General features: G+C 46.0%; 1 long non-coding RNA gene across 1 annotated transcript; it reads left to right on the forward strand.

The window, feature by feature from the left end:
- The first annotated feature begins 15,797 nt into the window (after positions 1-15,797).
- Positions 15,798-22,063, forward strand: LOC149337399 (uncharacterized). The gene is made up of 3 exons (XR_016284627.1): positions 15,798-15,990; positions 16,802-16,982; positions 21,050-22,063. It is a non-coding gene; the product is annotated as an uncharacterized LOC149337399 (long non-coding RNA).
- Positions 22,064-22,709: the final 646 nt, after the last annotated feature.

The raw sequence follows: 22,709 nt of genomic DNA on the forward strand, positions 1-22,709 counted from the left end.
CGCCGATGCAAGGGGAGAACCTCGATGATCGACAACTGCCAGGGAAAAGGCGTCTCTGTCCGCATGTTCTGCCACGTCCACGTGCGCCGTGTCTTTCTGAACTGAAAATCTTTCGTGAAGTTTTTGTGCCCTAGCCTTTCTTCTGTCCGTATCGTAGTGTGGATGCATGTTTTTGGGCAGAAGAGGGACTGTTAAGTGTTCGTGCACGTGTCTTGGAATTGGCAAGGTGTGTGTACGGATTCCTTCATATTGTATTCCTGCTTTCTTTAGGATGAAACTTTTCAGTGCCTGATAGTCTTTCATATTGTGCGGTGAGGTGTGCTTCTATCATTTCCGCTAAGGTGTTATGAATTCCTAACTATAATAGTTTTTCATTTGGAGTATGACGTGGGAGGTTGAGCGCAATTTTGTAGGACTGTCTAATTAGAGAATCCAGGTCGTCTCTTTCTCTTACTGTGAGGGTGACGTATGGTGTAGTGTAGTTGACTCTGCTAAGAACGAAGGCTTGTATTAGTCTCCTGGTCTCGGCTTCTTTAACTCCTCCTCGCCTATTCGCAATGCGTCTGATGAGGAAGGAGATTTGGTTGACAGTGTTTCTCAGTTTCTTAATTAACGTGTCGTTTTTTTTGGTTTGACTGTATCAGCATTCCCAAGATTCTTAGTGTTTTCACTTCTGGGATGGCGGCCCCTTCCGCGTAGATTTTGATCTCAGGCGCTTTATTTTTCCTTTGACGCTGTGGGTGTAGGATGAGGACTTCAGATTTTTGGGGGGAACACGCGAGTCCCGCGGCTTGTGCCTCCTCTACTACTACATCTGCCGCTTGTTTTAGCGTATTTTGTATTGTGGCGATACTCTCCTTGGTGGTCCAAAGGGTGATATCGTCCGCGTACAAAGAGTGTTCTAGGTCTGGGATTTTTGCGAGTGCGTGTGCCATTTTGATGAGGATTATATTGAATAAGAAGCGGGAGAGGACCGATCCTTGCGGCGTTCCTCTGTCTCCTAAACTGAAGGTGTCGGATTTAATTGCGCCAATTTGAATTTTAGCCGTTCTATCGGAGAGAAAGTCCTTGATGTAGTTAAACGCTCTTTCGCCCACATTCAACCGTGAAAGAGATCCTAGGATTGCTTTGTGTTTGACGTTATCAAACGCTTTTGTTAAATCTAGAGCTACGATTGCCCTGGTGCTCCTTTCTTGCTCCTGAGATAGGACTTCGTTTGCTAGTCTGGGCATCGTGTCCTCTGTTGATAAATGTGGTCTAAAGCCAATCATAGTGTGTGGATATAAATTCTCTTTGTGCATGTGAGACTGGAGTCTGTCTAGTATGACGTGCTCTATCAGTTTTCCTATGCAAGATGTAAGCGAAATAGGTCTGAGGTTTTCGAGCACGAGCTTTTTGCCCGGTTTTGGGATGAATTTAACGATGGCATGTTTCCAAGCCGCTGGGAGTTTTCCCTCCCTCCAACACTCGTTCGCAAAATCCGTGAGGGCTGTGATGGAAGCGTCGTCTAGGTTTCTGAGTGTCTTATTGTTAATGCCGTCTTATCCCGGGGCGGATGTCGTGCGTATCTTATGGAGGGCTGCTCTTATTTCCGCTGTTGTTATGTCAGCGTCCAGGAGGGGGTTAGGTTGTCCTTTATAGTCTGGTAGTGACTGCGTCTCTCGGGTTGTGCAGAAGTATTTCTGCTGTAGCGTGTTGATAATGTCTTGATCCGTGCCTGGATCCATGTTTAAAATTTTGGTGATTTCCCTTTGAGTCGTAGCTTTATTTGATTCTGGATCAAGGAGATGCCGCAGAAGATTCCACGTCTCTCTCGTGCCTAGATTGCCATTTACATTTTCGCAGATATGGTCGCATTGCTGCCTTGCGATTTCTTCGGAGTGGTGTTGAATTTCTTTTGTGAATGTGAGTATCTTGTTTCTAAGCTTTTTGTTGTATTTTTGTTGAAGCCATCTTTTTTTTAGGCTTTGCCTTGCCTCCCACATGTGTGTAAGTCTGCTGTCAATCGCATTTACGTCTAGGTCATGTACTAGTTCTTTAGTGGCCTTTCCCACATCTGATAGGAGGGTTTGTGTCCACTGTTCTAGGTCTGTGATCGGTTCCTGATTTTGGTCGCGGATCGTCCTAAGTTTGTCCCAGTCGGTGATCTTGTTTTTTCTGGGTTGCGGTTTGAGATTGGCAATGGCGATTTTAGATGGTATGATATAATGGTCACTTCCCAGATTTTGTCTGGTGTTGCTCCAGCTTAAGTCTGGGAGATTTTTGCCTATCGTGAGGTCCGGGCACGTGTCCCTGCTGACGCTGTTACCTATCCTGGTAGGTTGCATGGGATCCGTGTATTGGGTTAGCCCTCTTTGCTGGATAAAATCAATTAGGGCCGTACCTTTATTAGATATAGTTGCGTGTCCCCATTGCGCGTGTTGAGCGTTGAAGTCGCCCACAATTAGGGTTGGGTTTTGGCCTGCAATTTGTAGGGCTTTCAGTATAGCGGCTTTCGCTGGTCCAGCCTGCGCCCTGGGGTGGCTGTATGCGTTCAGTATGAACAGAGAAGAGGAGTTTCTTTTGCTGGGTAAAATTTCGATTAATATACAGTCGAGCTCTACGTTTTCAATTTCGTAGTTAACCATGGTAAGGTTTCTATGTACCATCGTAGTGGTTAAAGGTTGTTCTGTGATGTGACATGGCAGAACTGCCCAGTACACTGGCAGTTTTAGTCGAGATATTCTGGGTTCTTGGATCGCTATTACGTCAGGTTTTTCGGATTGCGATTGAATATGTAACTTCAGATCTGCTTTTTTGTTGCGCATAGATCTGCAGTTCCACTGCCAAAGTGTTATGGTTTTAGGATTGGCCATTTTGCTCGGATAGATCGATTGGCGCCCCTTGAGCTTACGGGGGATGCCGACGTAAAATTTCCTGTAAAATGGTGTCGATTACCCCGAACTTGTGATTTACATACTGAATGTGTTGTTCGAGTCTTTGTGATAAATTGTCAACTGTGTGTGTTACGTTATCGAGTTTCTGACTGTGCTCTTCCACTTTTTGTTCGAGTTTTGGGACTCTATCCACCAATGAGGGATTTCTAACATCAGCTACTGCTCGTTTTTTGCGAGGTGTTCCTTCCTTGCTTACTACGCTTACTGGGGTTTCGACTGTTGCGGACACAGTAGTTTCCATTTCTGTAACTTCCTGCATGGCAAGTGGTTTTGGAGGAGGGTCCTTAGATTTGGCGGGTGCTTTTAGTTCACTGTTTTCCTGTTCTAAGTGTTTGATGCGGTCCGTAAGTATTTGAATGTGGTGGAGTGCCTGATCGAGTTTAGACTGTAATAACTGCAGCTCCGTCCCCTTTCCGTGAGAGGCCACTCCCGCCCAGCTCACCTGTTTCGGTCCGGGGCTCTGCGTCCGGCTGCTGGTGCCGCTGCCACCTCCACTGCGGCTGCTGCTGCGTCCACTGCGGCTGCTGCTGCGTCCGCTGTCCAAGGGCGGGAAGGAGCTCGAGCGGTCCTTTCTTTGGGTGGATGTTGAGTCGTCGCTGGTCCGGGATTTTGATCTTGATTGGTGCTCCGACGTCTTAGTGTGGGGTCGTAAAAATCTTTTTTTGCAGCTGTTATCGCCTGTGCGGTGCCCTTCTCCACAGACAATGCAGACTGGGTCGCAGATTTCTTCTTTGAGGTGCTGGTTTCCGCAGTACGGGCACCGTTGTTGCGGTGGCTCTGGACATACGTCCCTTCTGTGTCCGACTCTTCTGCAGTTCTTGCACGCCTCTACTTTTGGAATGAAGGGGTAGACCGGATACAGGACGCCGAAGTATATGATGCTATCTGGCAATTCGTCCGCGTCGAAGTGGAGCAGGAGGGACTTTGATGTTCTTCCCATGGTTCGTGCTTGGACGATTTCAGGGTTTCTTTTGCGAAGTTCTTTCATCATTTCTTGCTGCGTTTCGCCATCGTAAGCCCTGTAGATGATCCCCTGCAAGGCCTTGTCCGGAGGAGCGATGTACGACGTCATGATGATGTCTTTGCCTTCCAGCTTGATTTATTTGACTGCGACGTAACGTAGTGCGTTTGCCTGCACCGGCGTCGATATCGTGAACACATTCTTTGTACAGTTCGTTCTGGATTGGTCTTTGTCAGCCTCGGCCACGGTAATGCCGCTAGCTGATGCAATAGCTTGCCTGATGGATTTCTTGGTGTAGCGCGTGATGTCTACGCCACCCGATGGTCTGTAGATTATCTTATAGTCTTCCTCCGGTAGTCGTGGAAGCGGTTTCTTAGGATGGAGTGGAGGAAGAGGTTGCGCCTTCGACTTTTCGGTCTGCTTATTTGGCTTCTGAGCTGTTAACGACACAACTTTGGGGTCCTGATTACGGTAAGACACAATCGTTTTCCAATCGGGCGTTTCGAATTCGTCTAGGGAGGCGTTCGTCCCAGCTACGGCGTACTCCATGACTGCCGCCGTGGCGTTCGCGCCGCGCCAGGCCTGGCGTTCGGGTATAAAGCGCCGGAGCGACGATGGCTTTAGACAGTCGGAGCTCGGTCGCCCGAGCTCCGATTTGCTTAAATGAGGTCTTGAAAGGTGCCGTATAGACTCACGCTTCTTGTCCGTGTGTCGGAGTCGAAGTATCGTGGGTTTTTTCCTTGCAGAAGGTGCTCGAACGCGGAGCCCATACGAAGCACATGCGCCTTCGTTGGCCCTCTAGCGGGAAAAAACTGCATGGTTAGTAGCCAAAGTACAATTGGCCCCGTTTGAAATTCGCGCACTCTGACGTCACGACCGTTTCGACCAACTGAAAAGCGTGACATTTCTGTCGAAAGCTCCTGCTTACAACGATGAGGCATTAAAGGCTTCCACCTTAAAAGGCGTTTATTGACCCCCTCCCGAAAGCTCTCATCGTGCCTTTATATTCCCATAACACCGTCACTGAGTGCTGCACCTAATGCGATGGCCACGCAGTTAGGTTGACAATTTCAAACGCAGCACTTACTCTTGGTTCCGTATTTGCCTTGTATATCATTCTATACACAACACAGCAATCCATACTTGAAGCACATGGACATTTTTTTACGCCTGTGTTAGCGATGCAGGCCGATCATTCCTCTGCGGCAGAACTCTGCACAAACATAAAGCACATCGCACACAGCGACCCACAACACAGCTGCTTCTTTTCATCTGGCTGTTAATGCATGCATAGACAACGCAGTGGGGCCCAGATGACTTCTTTTACTTCCAGGACGATGACACGGACATTCTTAAGCAGTCTCAGAGGTTACAAAACTCGCCTGTTAGGCATGGCGCAAAGGCACTTCGTAACGTTTCGCTAGCTCGGCAGAAAATGGCGCCTGATGTCAGGGTTCGAGAGTTCGCGCGAACCGGTTCCGGTGCGAGAGTATCATATTGCGGCCTATAAAAAGCGTCGCAACGGGCAAACGTCATTCCTGTCTCTTCTCCCGACTGCGCTGGTACGGAAGAATGGATTCCCGCATTGGTCACTACCTGCAGTGGTTGTGGTCTGAGTCTACGGAAAAGCTCCGAAGGCTGACGGACGATCACCGGCGCAGCGTGGGCCTGCATCGCTACCTGCTGCTCACAAAGATGCTGAAAAAGACGGAGCACGAGGTCCAGCTCTGGGCGACTAGGCAACAAACAGCCCCTGCTCCCGCCTGGAGCACTGCTGACTGAGTTTTGTTCGCACTTTCCAAGTAAGACAAAGGGCCCTTGTCAGGGCCATCCACGTGGCGCATTGGCAGAGCTTCGCGGACGAAGCGCGGCCCCGTTCTCTCTCATTTGACCGTGTACGGGTGTTCGACAGGTGCCGGCCAAAAGTGCCGAATATACTTTGCTGAGGACAACGGTAGCGAAGCCAGAGCGTAAATGTGAGGTCTTTTGTTTATTTTTTGTGGATGGATGATGCATGCTTAGCGGCAGATTTATTCTCTTTGACTTGCACAACATTATTGAACCGGTAGCGAATATTTTCTGAGTTCGTTCCAGTGCTTAAATATCAGTTGACATATTTCGTAACTTAGCTTCTGTTAGAATCTAAAGTAACAAATTTCTGACGAAGATTTGCTTATTCGACTGTCTTCGGTCTCTTCTTTAGCTGACGTTAGTAATAGCACTCTGTAATGGGACCGAGTGGTGGCAAAGAGGTAGACGAAGTGGAGTCGCGGTCCTTAGGGACGCCTGTGAGTATATCCGTTGTGACGCTCATCGGCCAGCGCCCGTCTACCTACGCTTCTAATAATTACTTTTACACTTGGTGGAAGTGTCTCAATATTCATCCTGAAACTTCGTAGCAGAACTTTCTTCTCCCCGGCCGATATGCAAGACGGTCTGGGCCAACCATCGCCGCCCATCCCTACCACCGTCCATTGTTCCGGGGCGCAGCACCAGCGTGACCCTTCTCAATTCAGTGGCGACGACGACCAGGACGTCGACTATATGTCGGCCTACTACGCGCGTGTCAGCAGTTACAATCGATAGGACGATTCTGTTAAACGGCGCAACGTCCCCTTCTACCTCTTGGACGTCGGCAACCGATGGTTTCGTAACCATTAAGTCGACCCTCCGACCTGGCCCTCGAGATCGAGATCTGCTGACGTTTTCGGCCGTCCCGACGTGCGGAAACTGCGCGCCGAGCAATATCTTCGTGCTAGAGCTCAGCTACCGGCATTGACGCTCACTAGGTGTAGGTGGTGGTGAAAACTTTTAATTGTTGAAATAGAGTTTGGGAGCCACAGAGTGGCCCCGCTACATGGTCGGCGTCCCTGGTCCGGGACACCGCATGACAATGCCCCGTCTCTCGCCCGTTTCAACAGAGCCCTTTGGGACTCAAGCGCGGAGCAGTTGAGGAGGGCAGTCTCCCATGCCTCTCTGGAAGGGGTAGGGGAACGGGGGAGGTGGGGATTTTGAGTACATGCCCACACCATGTGGAAGATATCACAGGTCTCCCCACAGTGCGGCATCGTTTGGATCGTAATGCTTTAAGATTGCAGGACAGAGTACAGTACCTGTCTGCAGGCGCCTTAAAGTTCGCTCCTCCGTCTTACTCAGCCCCCCTGCAGGGGCCGGGAAAAGACGGTGGATGTCGCTATAATGTGTTGTAATTTCCCTGAACCGCAGCAGCGGCTTATTAGTCTCCGAGCCAGAAGAGCTGGGATGAGGAGCCCGGTGTATAAGCGCTCGGGCAGCCGCGTCAGCGGCCTTATTACCTCGTAAGCCCTGGTGGCCAGGAGCCCAAATGATTCTTTTGGGTGTTGGATCAGTGGCAGTCCGTCTTAGAATACAAGCAGCTAAGGGGGAGGTCTCCCCTGCCAAGTAATGATCACATGCTTTTCGGGAGTCACTAGGTGTAGGCACCGTGCACATCTAACCCCAGGGCAACACGAGCGCCAGAAGCGGCGGCGCTCTGTCACTGAGTCGGCGACGCTTATCCGCCGGAGCGGCAGTGAGTAAAGCAGAATTTTAAGGCGAAAGCCTTTAACGGCTCCTACTGTCGTCCGTTAATAAAGCGTGTCACACGCATTTAAGTCGAGAACTAAAAAAAAGATAAACAAGAACCGATGGTTGCTGCAGATAGAGGAGTAATAATGGACCTAGAAGCCAAGTTTGATGATGGTAGAATAATTAGTTATTTAATTATTGGCGAAAATCTCGAAATAGGGCACACGCCGATATAGCCACGAGACCAATGTGACGTAACTTCCATCGGAAGTCGTCATGGCATAGTGAAAATTGACAGAATTTTCAAAAACGTCAAAGATGGAAAAATGTATAATTAAGCGTAATTAACACTTAACATCTCCGAAAGATGTATATTTTCGTTTCCCTGAATTCGATCATTACCACCACGACGCCGCTATAATGATGAGTTCTTATTTTGTATTATATGTGTACCTAACTTGTTCCCCTGTATTGTATCCTTTGTATCCCTTCCTGCATGGGCCCCAGAAGGGCTTGCAGTATTTGTAAATAAATATGTGCATTGATATAGCCACGGGAGCGGCATAGTGCCCTCGGCTTACGCCTCTCAACACATTAGTTGCCAAAGTGTCCTCGCAATTTTTACGGAGCGCCGGGCAGGTTATTTGAGGCAACAATGCACTGTGTAAGTACGACAAGAAATCGTTGTGTTCTATGCTGCAACAGCCTTTACCGGAACTCACTTGGGACGAAGTTAAAAGCAAAAGATAAATATAACAAAAGGCCTATAAAGGGATAAGGCCTATAAAAGGAGTCGGAGTCACAGAATGTTCAATCCAGTGCTTTCTGGTGACTGCAGCGGCAAGTGAAGAATGGCTCCTTCTCTTTCGAAGCTGTTGCACCAGACCAAAAAGAAGCTCCGCAAGGTGAAGAAGGACCCGGCCCGCATCGACCTGCATCGCCTCGTGCTGCTCAACACGACGCTCAAGACCATACGCGTCCTGAAGGCAGAATTGAATTTGCAAGAGGCTGCGGTTCAAAGGCTCGAAGCCCACAGGTTCTGTCCGGAGGGGAGAGCTTGAACTTCCACTTGGCCCCGACTTCTTCGCCTGACATTTAGCCCTCGGAACCTTCGAAGCAAGACAACGGCCCTTGTCAGGGCCACCTACGTGATGCATTGACAGAGCTTCGCGCGCCCCATCCATAGCCCCGTTTCCTCTCATTCATGGACTTGTGGTTTTAGTGGATGTTTGTTGATGAAATACCCCCGCACTGCCTTTACAGTAGCCGAAATAAGCACTTCGGCAGGACAGTCGTTTGTAAGTGACCTAGAAGCTTTGCAGTTGACAAAATCGTTTTGCTTTTTTCGCTGTGCTAGAGAACGCACCTAGCGCGACAGGCAGCATGTATGTTTTAATTGTATTTGCGCTCTTTTGCGCAACACTGAAGTTGCTTGCAGGAGCTCTCGCTGCGTTGTCTGTAAGGCCAAATTCTCAGCTCAGACGTTACTCTCTTCAACGCCGCTTTCAATATTTGAACTTCAAAGGCATAAGCATAGGAATGTGATTCGCATGTAGCATATCTACGCATACTTCGAGTTTTTACGTTGCAGTCGATGCCCCCCTTTCACCAAACTACCAAAGCTATTTTTTTTCCCCTATTAAGAAATATCACAGAAAGCGTTGTCAATGTTTAGGAGTAGAGTGCAAAGTTCCAATAGTTTTCTCAAAAATAAGGTAGGTATGCCAGCGGCGTCGATTTAGGTACATTTAGAATACGTGACCCCATCAGCTAGCGGGACTGAACCGCCCTCATGCGAGGAGGGTAGCCAAACCACCTGCGTTCAAAGGGTTTACGCACGGGACGTTTGGCTGCATCCGTTTGAAAACATCATTTATCTACTTTGAAAGTGGGGACCTTCTATCCAGGGGACGTTTTTCCGGGAACGAGGAAACGCAACGAGTACAAGCTGGCCTGAGTTGGTAGGGTTCCGTGTTATAATCTCGAAGAGCTTACTCTAATCTAAAGCGGAGACTTTATAGGCCAGAAAAAAAAACAAGAAGTAAAATACAGGTGTCGCCATCATCCAGTTATTTCGCAAGTAAAATGCGGGCGCCGACAGCAAGTTTAGGGCGCGGATCCAAGAGGATAAGCAGAAATGACGTTGCGTGAAAAACGATGTCAAGCCTTTCTTTTCGGCAGGGACGTGAAAAGTTCGCAATAACTACAGCGGACACGGTGACCGGTGCTGTTCTAGCCCAACAACACAGCAAGGCCACGGATGTGTCATTACGGTTGCAAACTGCCTTCAACATGTCGCCGAGTGGAATAAAACGCGACCGATTGGCGATTGAGCGTCCTCTAGCCGAAACCCGCCCTATTTGTAAGCTCGGCATTTTTCAGTAGTCACCGCCTATCACCCCGTTATCTGACATATTTCTTTCGTAAAAAAAATGCGAGCAGACCACGGGGTCCTCAAGCCGGCAGGAGTATTTCCTCTATGCCACGTGCACTGACTTATAGAAATAGAAGTAGGGGGGAAGGCTTCAGAGCGTGCCAACTTTTCGACAAGACGGCATGTCTTCGTCTGGACAAGGGGTTCATCACTGACGGGGCTTGAATACGGCCTTCACTCCGAGAAGGAATGCCCGGGGCAGGGGAGGAGGGCGGGAAGCAGAAAGGGTGTGAGCGGCCCCCTGCACTTATATAGCGAAATACTCGAACGCACATTGAGACATAAGCAATATTTGGCAGAAACCTATCCAACATCCCCGGACAAAAATTTTGAATATTGCAAAATTGGGAGATACTGTTGCGGAAATACTGAAGGCAGTAGTGATCCATTCATTTGAAGTGTAAAAAAATATTTCATTTAACGTGTTTCCTTCGATCGCTTCAACAGTCAAGACTGCCATTGAAAAAATAAATGGGGCATGCTTGTGACGTTCGTGAAAACGCTAAAGCAAAAAAGATTCATGTCTGCAGACGGGTCTACAGAAGATATACTATTCGTTGCCCTGAAGTCTTATCATTGATATACAGAAGAAATTTTATTTATTTATTTATTTATTTATTTACAGATACTGCAGCCCTCATGGGGCTATTGCAGGAGTGGGAGGAAGAAAAAAAATAGAAAAGAAAAGGCAGAGAGGGACAACATATCTGGAAGTGAACACCATTAAAATACAGAACAGTAATTCAACAGACTAATTACAGATTTGCAACAACGTTGAAAAATAGGTTTGGTTCCAGTGAGCGTATATCACCGGGTACAGAATTCCATCTTTCGATAACACGAGGAAAAAAACTGAATTTGAACATATCAGTGCGCGCGTGAATGGGTGTTACATTCAATGGGTGGTAGCTCCTTGTAAATGAAGATGTCGAGAAATGGAAACACGCAGACAATGAAGCAAAGCGGGATGAATTAACAACATCATGAAAATATTTCAAACACTCATCCCTTACAAAAATGGATATCAACTTTCTTTAGAATTTGTATTAACATTCTATTGACTCTAGTAACCTTGTAGTAACTTTTACATTCTATCCACAATTGTTCATACAACGTTGGTAGAAGTTACTTCTTTGTATGTACTCCTGTCAATAGAAAGTTACTAGAAAATAATTTTTACATTCTATGCACCTTTGTCAATACAAAGTTGGTAGACTGTTACTTCTTTGTATTTACTCCTGTCAATAGAAAGTTACTAGAAAATCTGGGTGCAGTTTGACACGTTGAGAGAAGTAAATGAACAAACTGCATGGTGTTCCAGGTGATTAACACTATCTTGTTCGCATAATCGTGACGACATCTTACCTGATTGCATGGTGGAATCTGTTGCAGCTAGTCAACAATATCGAAAAGCGACCAACATTATTCGCAGCAAACGCGTTTGGAATGTAATCAGGATATGGGAAAACGTTTTAAAACAGAATATATATTCCATTTTAATACTTTATGTACTTTACGGACTGCTGTGAGCAGAAATACTCTAGAAAGTGACAAAACATTTTTGGTCATGCGAATAGATGCCTCAAATCATATAGGCGAACACTTCAAAGCTATTAAAACAACCTTGAACACGAAACAAACATTACACTCACATTCCCTTAGCCGAGCATATTCTATTAACATTCGTTGATAGGAAGTTCATACAATTTCCTTACTGCTTTCTATGTACTGCTGTCAGTAGAAACATACTAGACACTGACAGAACGTTTTATAGTGAGAATAAATGCCTAAATTAATTAAGTACTCTAGCCTAACATGTCAATGCAACTAAAGCAACCTTGAACACGAAACAAACATTTGCAGTCATATTTTCTTAGGGCATATTTTATCAACATTTGTTGATAGAAAGTTCATACAATTTTCTTACTGCTTATATACTGCTGTCAATAGAAATATACTACGAACCGAGAAAGAATTTTGCTGATGCGAATAAACAAATACAAGCCTAAAATAATCAAGTACTGTAGCCGACAACTTCAAAGCGGCAACTTAACTAACCTTGAAGACGAAACAAAAATTTGCAATCACATTCCCATAGCCGAGCATGCTGTGGTTTTTTAGAAATTTCAGCTCAATTTTCTCAATACTAGCTTTACTGCTTTCGCATTTTCGAGTTCGGGGAAAAGGGCAAAGTTCATAACAGAACATTTATCCCGAAATTCAGAAACGTGCCTTGAATTGAAGACATTTAGTGACAATTTTTGAATGTATGAAGTGTACGAAAAAAGTTACCAGCAAACGAAATAATTTTGGTACAAAGTGAATGAATTCATAGAATACTCAAGTATTATTGCCTCGCACTTCAAGGAAATTAAAAGAACTTTAAGAAAAAAGTAGGAGTTAGTGACATATTGTGTTACATAAGCGCAATGATGACTTCGTTACAGCGAATCAGTTTCGCTGATGGCTCATTCTACACGAAAACAATGCTTTCTGCTGCGTATTCGGCCTTAAATTCTGTACTCAGGCAATCAATAAACAGATTTAACATTTCAGAACTAACAAAGAATTTCAGCAGAGCTGTACAACAACTCTACCAATTCGAAACACGTTGGTGTTGCTATTGTTGTAATTCTTGATAGGTCATATTTTAACGTGCAGTTGAACAGTGATGTACCGTACGACGGTGCTAAAACACACTAGCGTTAAGAGCGTTTCACTCTGAGGTTTCAGAGGGATTATTGTTGCGAGCTACAAAAAAATTCAAGTTTAGCATTGCACCGATGTGTTTCCACACTCGTTGAATGACACGTTCTCGCTAGCTCAAAAGGCGCCCAAATTATATCACCAGCTTCCTGAACCTCCACCGCAAGCACACCTTCCCTGCACACTGCCCGCCATGCAAAAGTGCCCGGTACACTTTATGCCACTCCACGTGGGAGCGCCCAATTTAAACCCTCGCACTACCCTCCTACTCGAGCGACCAGCAACGGCTGATCGCACGGGACTGAAAACCCCGCGCGAAAAGGGCCGCACCGCTTAGCGCTCTGAGTAAATTCTGTGTAACGTGTGCAGGCTTACAGCTTCGAGAATCCTCAGCGACTGTACATGCGAAATTTCAGGCAAGGCAATATTAATTTTTATTCATGTTTGGCGGCCGATACTATAAAGAGAAGTATAGAGAAACAAAACAGGTAACAGCGGCCCGCTGTACTCAACTGCGGTAACAAGGGCTTTGCATGAGGAAGGTGCACAGCAATTGGAGCACTATAAGCCCTCATTCTTGACTTGTTACATTTCTCACTAGTACTGAGCCACATAGGAGCTTCCAGTATGGAAAAAGCTAGGGTGAGAGCAGCCCCCACTTTGAGCACCGCTAAAGCACAGGCGCAGTGCCTCTTCCGCATCTTCACTTGCATCTCCTTCAACGCAAACACGGTACGAAGCTGTGGCGAGGGAAAACGTGGTGATAGCTGTATTTTCTATCTTCCCGTAATGCAATTACTAAGGAATCCTGGAATAAAGTGTTGGGTTTTAACGTAGTCATACGGAGTAGACGCACGAAAGCATGTGTTCATTCTTCGCCTTTTCTTACTGCCATCAGCGGACGTGAGGCCGAGCCGAGGACCGCGTAAGGCAGAGGCAAAAATCAATCAAGGAAGCACACAAAAAGACTACGGTAGCGCGACTGTCGGCGGGGCTCGCTCGAGCAAAGAGCGTGCAAGGTGTCCAATGACGTGATATAAACACACACAAAACAGAGGCGATGCTGCAGCGCGGCCTTGAAACTTTCGCGCGTCACGCTAGAGCGGCGTGCGAACGCTCGTGTTCCCTAGGTACACACTAGAGCACTGCACGGGCCTCAGTCTGAGGCCCAAGCCCGGCCCGGGCCCGCGACCTGAAGCCCGAGCCCGGCCCAGGCCCGCGGCTTCAAGCCCGGGCCCGGCCCAGGCCCGCTAAGTTATTGCTGTAGCGAGCCCGGCCCGGCCCGTGAATCCCAGAGTGAGGCACAGCCCGGGCCCGGCCCGGCCCGTTTCACAGTAACGCTTGAGGTATACCGCTCACTCTGAGCAAGTAGACTGCTACTGGACGGATAAGAAACTGGCCGACAAAGGTTCTGAAACCACAGTTTGGCTTGCAGAAAGTTGGTTCTTTTTAACCCAGAAGGAAGTGATTAAGAGTTGTGCTCGGCAGGCCCGTCTTTTGGACAGTGATCTCGTGTACGTGCGCAATGATAAATTCGGGGAGTTCGGAGAGCCAAACAAAAAGGGCTGCATACGCGCGCAGTAGACTACTTTGCATTCCCCCATGATTTCAATCAGTTATATTTTGCCGCCCTGATGTCTAAACAAAGCTGCCTAGCAAGCAGTGGGATGATATTTTTTTAGTGGACGTGATCTCAGAGGCTGAACTCATAGCCGAACTGGTCGCCTTTCAGCAGAAACGAAAAGCTGAAAGGCTTGAGTATTTCACGGTGTGTGTTTTGAAGACTATAAGCGTCCTAAACTAATATGTTCTTCCCGAATGCATTTTATTAGTGTATAAGCATGTTTTGAGATGACGAACTATCAATTGCCAATTGAGATCGGTTGAATTTTACTCTTATTGGTGGAGCAGAAGATAACGCGTGAACCGCGTGATAACACTTGTCATTACAATCAGGATGAAGAAGCGAGGAGGGATAGACTTATGAGATGAGATTTACAAACTCTCACGAGATTTTGTGGCTATTTAATTTACGAGACATTCCGGTCAGCTGATCAAAAAGAAAACCAAACGCGCTTTAGTTTTAGAATTTTACCACATGAGAAAAATATAGGTATAAAATAAAAGCTATGTTTTTGGTGCTTAAGGGCCCAAGGGGAGTCAGGCTGTGAGAGACATCGAAGCAGAGGGCTCCGGATCATTTCGACCACCTGAATTTCTTCAACGAGCAATGATACTACAAAATACATGGCTGTCATGCTTGCCGCCTAAATATAAATGCGGCCGCCGAGGTTAAGAGCAAACCGTGGTTCCCCGGCTCAGTAATCAAGCGCCTTGACCACTAAGCCACCGCGGCGTGGAAAAAAGGAAATAGATAAGTCAATGACTAAAGCTTAGTTTTTTTCTCAGCGCGTACCATGGCCCATAGCTCATCCGTGTCGCTGCTCCAATGCCGCAGTTGTGTACTTCGCTGTGCAACAGTGAGTGAATAGTCGGACACCAGCCGTTTCTGTACGGACCCAAGCCTAACTCGGGTCCGCAGCTTTAAGCCCGAGCCCGGCCCGGGCCCGCAACTTCAGGCCCGGGCCGGGCCCGGGCTTTTGGGCCGGCCCGAGCCCGTGCAGTGCACTAGTACACACACGTACACTAAATCGCATGAGCCAAGCTGTGTAGAGTACGCTAAGCCACACAATATGCGAAAATAAAAACCGAAACCAGTAGCGTTTGGCAACATCATCATCATTCCTTATTCTGCGACGCAGTTACGGGGAGCTGAGTTATAGCCTTAGAACTAGGCAGACAGTGCAGCCGTGCAGCGGCTGCGGCTTTCCTGGCCCCAGATGCGTCGCCTGTAGCTTCCCGGCATGCTGCCCGGTTTTCCAAGCTTTCGTTCGCAGCGCCGCCAGAAACAGATGGTTGTGAGTAGTCGCGTTTTTTCACCTCAATCATTCCAATTTGCTGACTTTGTAATTGAAACAAAATATTTTGTCGTTCAATGCAACGAGTTTGTGGCAAAAAGGGCTTTATCAATTCTTTTTTTAACGCGTGTAAAGTTAGGCGACATTAGCGCCATCTTTCCGTTCGCTGGCGGCGGATTGCGAGTCTCATGTTGGCCGCGCGCTACACTACCTTTTTTAAGACGCTGAAACGACTCTTTGTTGACGGGGTGCGACGGTTGTGAAGGGGTGCGTTTCTTCAGTTAGTTTGTGTTAAATGTGCGGCCTCGTTAGTGTTGTGGTAGTGTGACTAAACTCGGAAGGTGACAGGTGGCTCCAGTGCTGCGGAAGACGTTCTTACGCGCACGCAGTGCTCGAAAACTGCTCTGATGTACTGCACGCAACCACGCCGAGAGCGGCCGGCGCCCGATGCCCGATAGAAGAAACGGCTTGCCGTGAACGTTGACAAATGTAAGTACAGAACTGGAAAGTGACTTCTGCGATGTGTCGGGGGTATGATTGAGGGCTGCGAATGCATTTGGGTTGGTATTCACGTCTTGTTCGCAGTGAGGTGCAAAATGCGGGCACCCCGCGATCCTTTGCAGAGAGAAGGTGTTCTGACACGCTCGCTTGTAAACTATGCAACTTTTAACCCGCCGCCTCACGCTCTTTACGTCAGCTCCTCGGCGCAGGAGTAGTTATGTGATAGAATTTGGTTGCACGCCGAGAACTATGGGGTGCTGCTTGATTCGTTATTCCGACTGAACAGGAGCACGTGTGAAAAGGAGACCATAAGAACGAAAAGTGCTTGTAGCGGCGTGCGTCTTTTGATTCTGCTGCCTGAGTGTTTACTGGATAAGGAGCATTGCCCGTTCTACGTCGCAGTCACATCAAATGCTGTGTTTCTTGATAGTTCTGGTCAACGAAACGACGATTAAAAATAGCAGAACCATTCCATTGCAGTGCAGCTGAGGTAATCGCGCAATGGAAGGTTTGTTGTCATTTTATTTTTTTACGTTCACTACATTTATGTCATTCCCCCATTTTCAGTCTGAAGCGATAAAAGTATAACGTGATTCGCGAATAATAGCTTTAAGAAAAGTATGACAAGCTTTGTAAATCATTTTTTTGCTAACTATTGGAGGCATAGTTAATTAATCATTAGCCTCCACTCATGAACACATTGGACTGAACAGCTAGAGGTTGTAATGGGATGTGGCTTCTGTGATGATGTTTATGAAAGCATGGCTCTAATGCAGCCTTTCTTCAAATGCACCCGCAGTCAAGCCCTGTACAGCTGCTCCACCGGTATCATCACGCTACTTTTGCACCAGCTTTCATCTGTCATCGAGCCAATGCTACCTCAACCAGAAGCAAATGACATCAAGACCTGCTGGTTCAGCCTATCAGCCATTGACACTGGATGTCAAGCATGTGCCACTTGTAAAAGGATAGGTAGACAAGTGGGTATATTTTCCTTGTCTTTTTTAGCCTGCCAAAAATCTTCTGGTCCAGGCTCCCTCTCTTTTTCGTTTTTTTTTTCTTTTAAAAGAGGACCAAGAGAAAGGGAAAAGATATTGTGGGCGTCATGAAAGCACTCCCCTAGTCAAGTGCATTGTGTTATAGTGTGAAATGCTTTCTATAGTTTTTTCCCTCATGCCTCTCGTGCTTGGAAATCTTGACCACTGTATAGACCAAATTAAAACAATTATCTGCTTCATGACCTTTATACAGCAGTCTAAAAGCAACAAATAAATTTTATAGGTTTACTTCAGCAGTACCTACCTCTTACAAGGTATGGCATGTTTGAAGTGAACCAGTGATGTGATAGGCATGGCCTAACGGGCAATGCATAATTGAATATTGGCGTTCAAGTGGAGCACTCTGCTTTAGAAGCATATTTGTTGCTAGCATCAATAATTGATACCTTACCAGGTTATCCTTGCATTACGTGAAACCCTGCAAAGCTTATATTTTAGCTGTACAGAAGAAAGGTGCTTATTCGATGTCATGAGCATTGCTGAGGTTTTCTTTCACACTCCCTTTGTCACAACTGACTGCACTGTACAGTTGAAATGCATTTGGAATTGAGTATTGGTGCATTGTTTTCTTTATTCATGCCGACATTCAGTTACTGATTGCATTACACTAGCTGAGCCTAAGTCAACAAATATTGCTGTGACCTTAACAAGACCCTTGGCTTTACTTGAACCGATGCATTTGATGTTGCCTTTCTCCCGTGCCATCAAGGTTTGTAATAAGCTGTGTAAATAACTTATTTTCTTTCTCGAGGTATTTATTGCTGCAATTAGTGACAGGTAATTTCCTAAAGAACAACCTAAGTGCACATTTTTATCTTCTTTGGAACACTTGTTTGCTTGTTTCCCTTGTATTCTTAACTTAAACAGATATGAGCAGGCCTCAGCACTAGAGGGATGTGCTGCGGGACAAATAAAAAACTACCAGTCCAGCTGCTCCCTTAGGGGCACATTTCTGAGGCTTTTATCGCTTGTAGTTCTATGCAGCTTTACTTACAAGTATTGTATCTGACGCAGTGTGTGCCTTAATATTTTGATTCATTTGCTTTAGAGTGTGCCACTCTTGCCCTGACGAACTTGCTCACCTTTGTACTCTTTGTTCATAGATTTTCCCCTAACACCTGGTATAGCTCCAAATGATACATTATGTACAGCAACATGTGCATTATATTGCAATGTCTTTGTGCCATCACTTTTGAAAACAAAAGCTGCCTGAATTTTTGTGCAGACAAATCAGAAACACAACATAATTTTTATATTTTATGGCCTGCATGTTATCTTCATATGACTGGAATGGCTAAATATCTCTTCGTGGTAGCCTAATTTGGTCATCATCATCATCAGCCTGACTACACCCACTGCAGGGCAAAGGCCTCTCCCATGTCTCTCCAATTAACTCTGTCCTTTGTCACTTGCCGCCACTGTATCCCCGCAAACTTCTTAATCTCATCCGACCACCTAACTTTCTGCCGTCCCCTGCTGCATTTGCTTTCTCTTGGAATCCACTCCGTTACCCTTAAGGACCAGCGGTTATCTTGCCTTCGCATTACATGCCCTGCCCAAGCCCATTTCTTCTTCTTGATTTCAACTAAGATGTCATTAACCCGCGTTTCTTCCCTCACCCACTTCGCCCTCTTCCGATCTCTTAACGTTACACCTATCATTTTCCTTTCCATAGCTCGCTGCGTTGTTCTTCACTTAAGCTGAACCCTCTTTGTTAGCCTTCACGTTTCTGCCCCATAGGTGAGTACCGGTAGGATACAGCTGTTGTATACTTTTCTCTTCAGGGATATTGGTAAGCTACCAATCATGATCTGAGAGAATCTGCTATATGCGCTCCACCCCATTCTTATTCTTCTAGTTATTTCCCTCTCATGATCCGGATCTGCGGTCACTACCTGCCCTAAGCAGACATATTCTCTTACTACTTCCAGCACCTCGCTACCAATTGCGAACTGCTGTTCCCTTGCTAGGCTGTTGAACATTACTTTGGTTTTCTGCATGTTGATTCTTAGCCCCACCGTTCTGCTCTGCCTGTCTAACTGGTTGATCATGCTTTGCAGTTCTTGTCCTGAGTGGCTTAGCAAGGCAATGTCATCATCGAATCGCAAATTACTCAGGTATTCTCCATTAACTCTTATCCCTAACTGTTCCCATTCCAGTCCCCGGAATACCTCCTGTAAGCAGTCATTGAAGAGCATTGGCGAGATCATGTCTCCCTGCCTGACACCTTTCCGTATTGGAATTTTATTGCTGACTTTAAGAAGAACTATAGTAGCTCTGCAGTCGTTATAAATATCTTCCAATATTTTCACATAACACTCTTCCACACCCCGATTCCGCAATGCCTGCATGACAGCTGAGGTTTCCACTGAGTCAAATGCTTTCTCGTAATCAATGAAGGCTATATATAGGGGTTGGTTATATTCTGCGCATTTCTCTATCACCTGATTGATAGTGTGAATGTGGTCTATTGTCGAGTATCTTTTACGAAAGCCTGCCTGATCATTTGGTTGACTAAAGTCCAAGGTTGTCCTGACTCTATTAGCGATTACCTTAGTAAATATCTTGTAGGCAACGGACAATAAGCTGATTGGTCTGTAATTCTTCAAGTCCTTGACGTCTCCTTTCTTATGAATTAAGATAATGTTAGCGTTCTTCCAAGCTTCTGGTACTCTCGAGGTCACAAGGCACTGCGTATACAGGGTGGCTAGTTTTTGTAGCACAATCTCTCCTCCGTACTTCAACAAATCTGCTGTTACCTGATCCTCACCAGCTGCTTTCCCTCTTTGCATTGCTCCTAAGGCTTTCTTTACTTCCTCCTTCGTTACTGGCAGGATGTCCCATTGCTGTGCTCGACTGCCTCCCTCAGTAACTTGATGATTACATTCGCTACTGTATAGATTTGTGTAGAATTCTTCGGCTAATTCAACTATCTTATCCATATTGCTGATGACATTGCCCTGTTTGTCTTTTAGCGCATACATCTGGTTTTTACCTATGCCCAGTTTTCTCCTCACTGATTTTAGGCTACCTCCGTTCCTTAGAGCATGCTCGATTTTCTCCACGTTAAACTTTCTTATGTCGGCTACCTTGCGCTTATTTATTAACTTCGATAGATCTGCTAGTTCTATCCTGTCTGTGGAGTTAGAAGTCCTCATGCTTTGGCGTTTCTTAATCAGATCTTTAGTCTCCTGAGATAGCTTGCTGGTATCCTGTCGAACCATCCTACCACCTACTTCTGCGGCGCACTCTGTAACGATAGCTGTAAGATTATCATTCATTGTTTCAACACTGCGGTTGTCTTCTTCAGTTAAAGCGGAAAATCTGTTTTGCAGCGACATTCTCAATTCCTCTACCTTCCCTCTTAATGCTAACTCGTTAATAGCCTTTCGCTTCACCAGTTTCCTCCGTTCCCTCTTCAAATCTAAGCTAACACGAGACCTTACCATTCTGTGGTCGCTACAACGGACCTTACCGAGGACCTCCACATCCTCTACGATGCCAGGGTGTGCACACAGTATGAAGTCTATTTCATGTTTAGTCTCACTATTGGGGCTCTTCCACGTCCACTTCCTGTTTGCTCGTTTGCGGAAGAAGGTGTTCATAATCCGTAAACTATTTCTATCTGCGACTTCTACTAATAACTCTCCCCTACTGTTCCTAGAACGTATGCCATAGTCACCTACCGCCTTGTCTCGAGCCTGCCTAATTAGGTGTAACACGTTAATGTCAGTTCCTGTGAATATCATTCAGTCTTCGAATGTGGGGGCAGAATTGAACACAACAGCATGTTATAGCTTTTTCTTGTTCAAGGACGCATTACATTTAGTTCTAGTCTTGTGACTGCTGCTTATGCTATTACTCAGCAGCCTTATCAAACTCACTCGGAGTGCTGCATTTTAGTGCACATTTAACTGATTGTTGCTGCTCCGTGTTTGATTCTATTAGAAGTTACTATAACTGTATACTTTGAATGTTTTCTTGTGCAGTTCTCTTGCTGCTGCATTCTGCCATGGAGAAGGCTACCTGTTCGTGCACACGTCTCATCACTAGGACGCTACCTCTTCCGCTGGTGATGCAGACAAGTAACGACAGGGTTAATTGGAGAGGCATGGGAGAGGCCTTTGCCCTGCAGTGGGCATAGTCAGGCTGGTGATGATGATGAACAACAAGCAGGCTGCCTGATATTGAGGACAAGTGTCAGGATAGTGCACCAACAAAGTCGCTTAAGCATTTCTGTGCTGATGCATTTTTATTAAAATCAGCTCATAGCTTAATATCTACATCCATGGGGACATTTAGCATATGTTTGGCATTTGTTTGACTTTTAATTCGCTAGTGTTTGCAGCCTTTAATGTTGGTCTTAAGACAGTGTAAGCATTGTTTCACTGTGTGGGATTTTTTAGCTGTTTTGGAGAGATGTGTGTGTATGCATGCAGTTTTTTTCCACGGGTTTGTTATGTGGCTCATTGAACTTTCATGTTACAGAAGAAATTATTTCGTTTCTGTGTTGTACAGGAAAGTGAGCAGTATTTATATGCACCAGGTGTTTCAGGGAAGAATAAGTAGTTTTCAAAAATATGGCTTTTTCTGCATAATATTACCAGTGTTAGCAGACACCAGAAAGCCGGTGAGGTGTATTTAGTCAGCTGGTTAACTAATTTCTGATAATTAACTTTTTAACTAACACAGGTTTGCAACTGGTTGCAGTTAGAGACTTTTAGCCAGTTGTTCGTAGTAGACATATCAGTTTCTGGAATGTACAAAACATGATTACTTTCGCCGCTGTGGCTCGACAAAATTTGGCTGCATCGTGCGAAAATACATGCGCTTTTGAAAGCACACAGGGAAAGAAACCCCTCCAGTGCATGTAACTGCTACAAATCTCTAATGGCAACTAGACGCCTAACTCTGATAGTGAAGGAATCATATTCTTAGCAGTAAGAAACACACACAACACCAAGACACACACACACACAGGACACCCGCTAGACTTCAACTATCTTTACTGGACACTTGTACAACATAAATATGTATCACTGACCACACGCAGGTGCCTCGTCATCCGCAACAGGTCTAACTACGCCCTGCCCTCTCCTGCAAGGCATACAGTTGCGCCGATAAACAATCTCTTTTTCTGCCAACACCAGGGAGGGAGTGCTTACACATGTCACCCGCCTCTTTAATACGAAAGACTTCGATAATTTTTCTTTCTTTTTTCTCGGCTCCCAGGCCTTTCGTATTCAAGAGGCGGGTGACGTGTGTAAGCACTCCCTCCCTGGCATTGACAGAAAAAGGGATTGTTTATCGGCGCAACCGTATGCCTTGGAGGAGAGGGGAGGGCGTAGTTAGACCTGATGCCGATGACGAGGCACCTGCGTGTGCTCAGTGATACATATTTATGTCGTACAAGTGTCCAGTAAAGATATTTGAAGTCTAGCGGGTGTCCTGTGTGTGTGTGTCTTGGTGTTGTGTGTGTTCTTACCGCTAAGAGTATGATTCCTTCAAGCCGTTACCAACTAGCCCAACTTAATGTTTTAACAAAGTTTCTGATAGTGAAAAGGTTCATTAATAAAAATTAGCTAACCAGCTTATTACGTAAGACTCTTCACAAGTTTTCTGGTGCCTGCCAACACTGGTAATACTATG

This window comes from Amblyomma mixtum, chromosome 7, assembly GCF_055824585.1.
Source record: "Amblyomma mixtum isolate Tamu chromosome 7, ASM5582458v1, whole genome shotgun sequence".
Lineage (NCBI taxonomy): Eukaryota > Metazoa > Arthropoda > Arachnida > Ixodida > Ixodidae > Amblyomma > Amblyomma mixtum.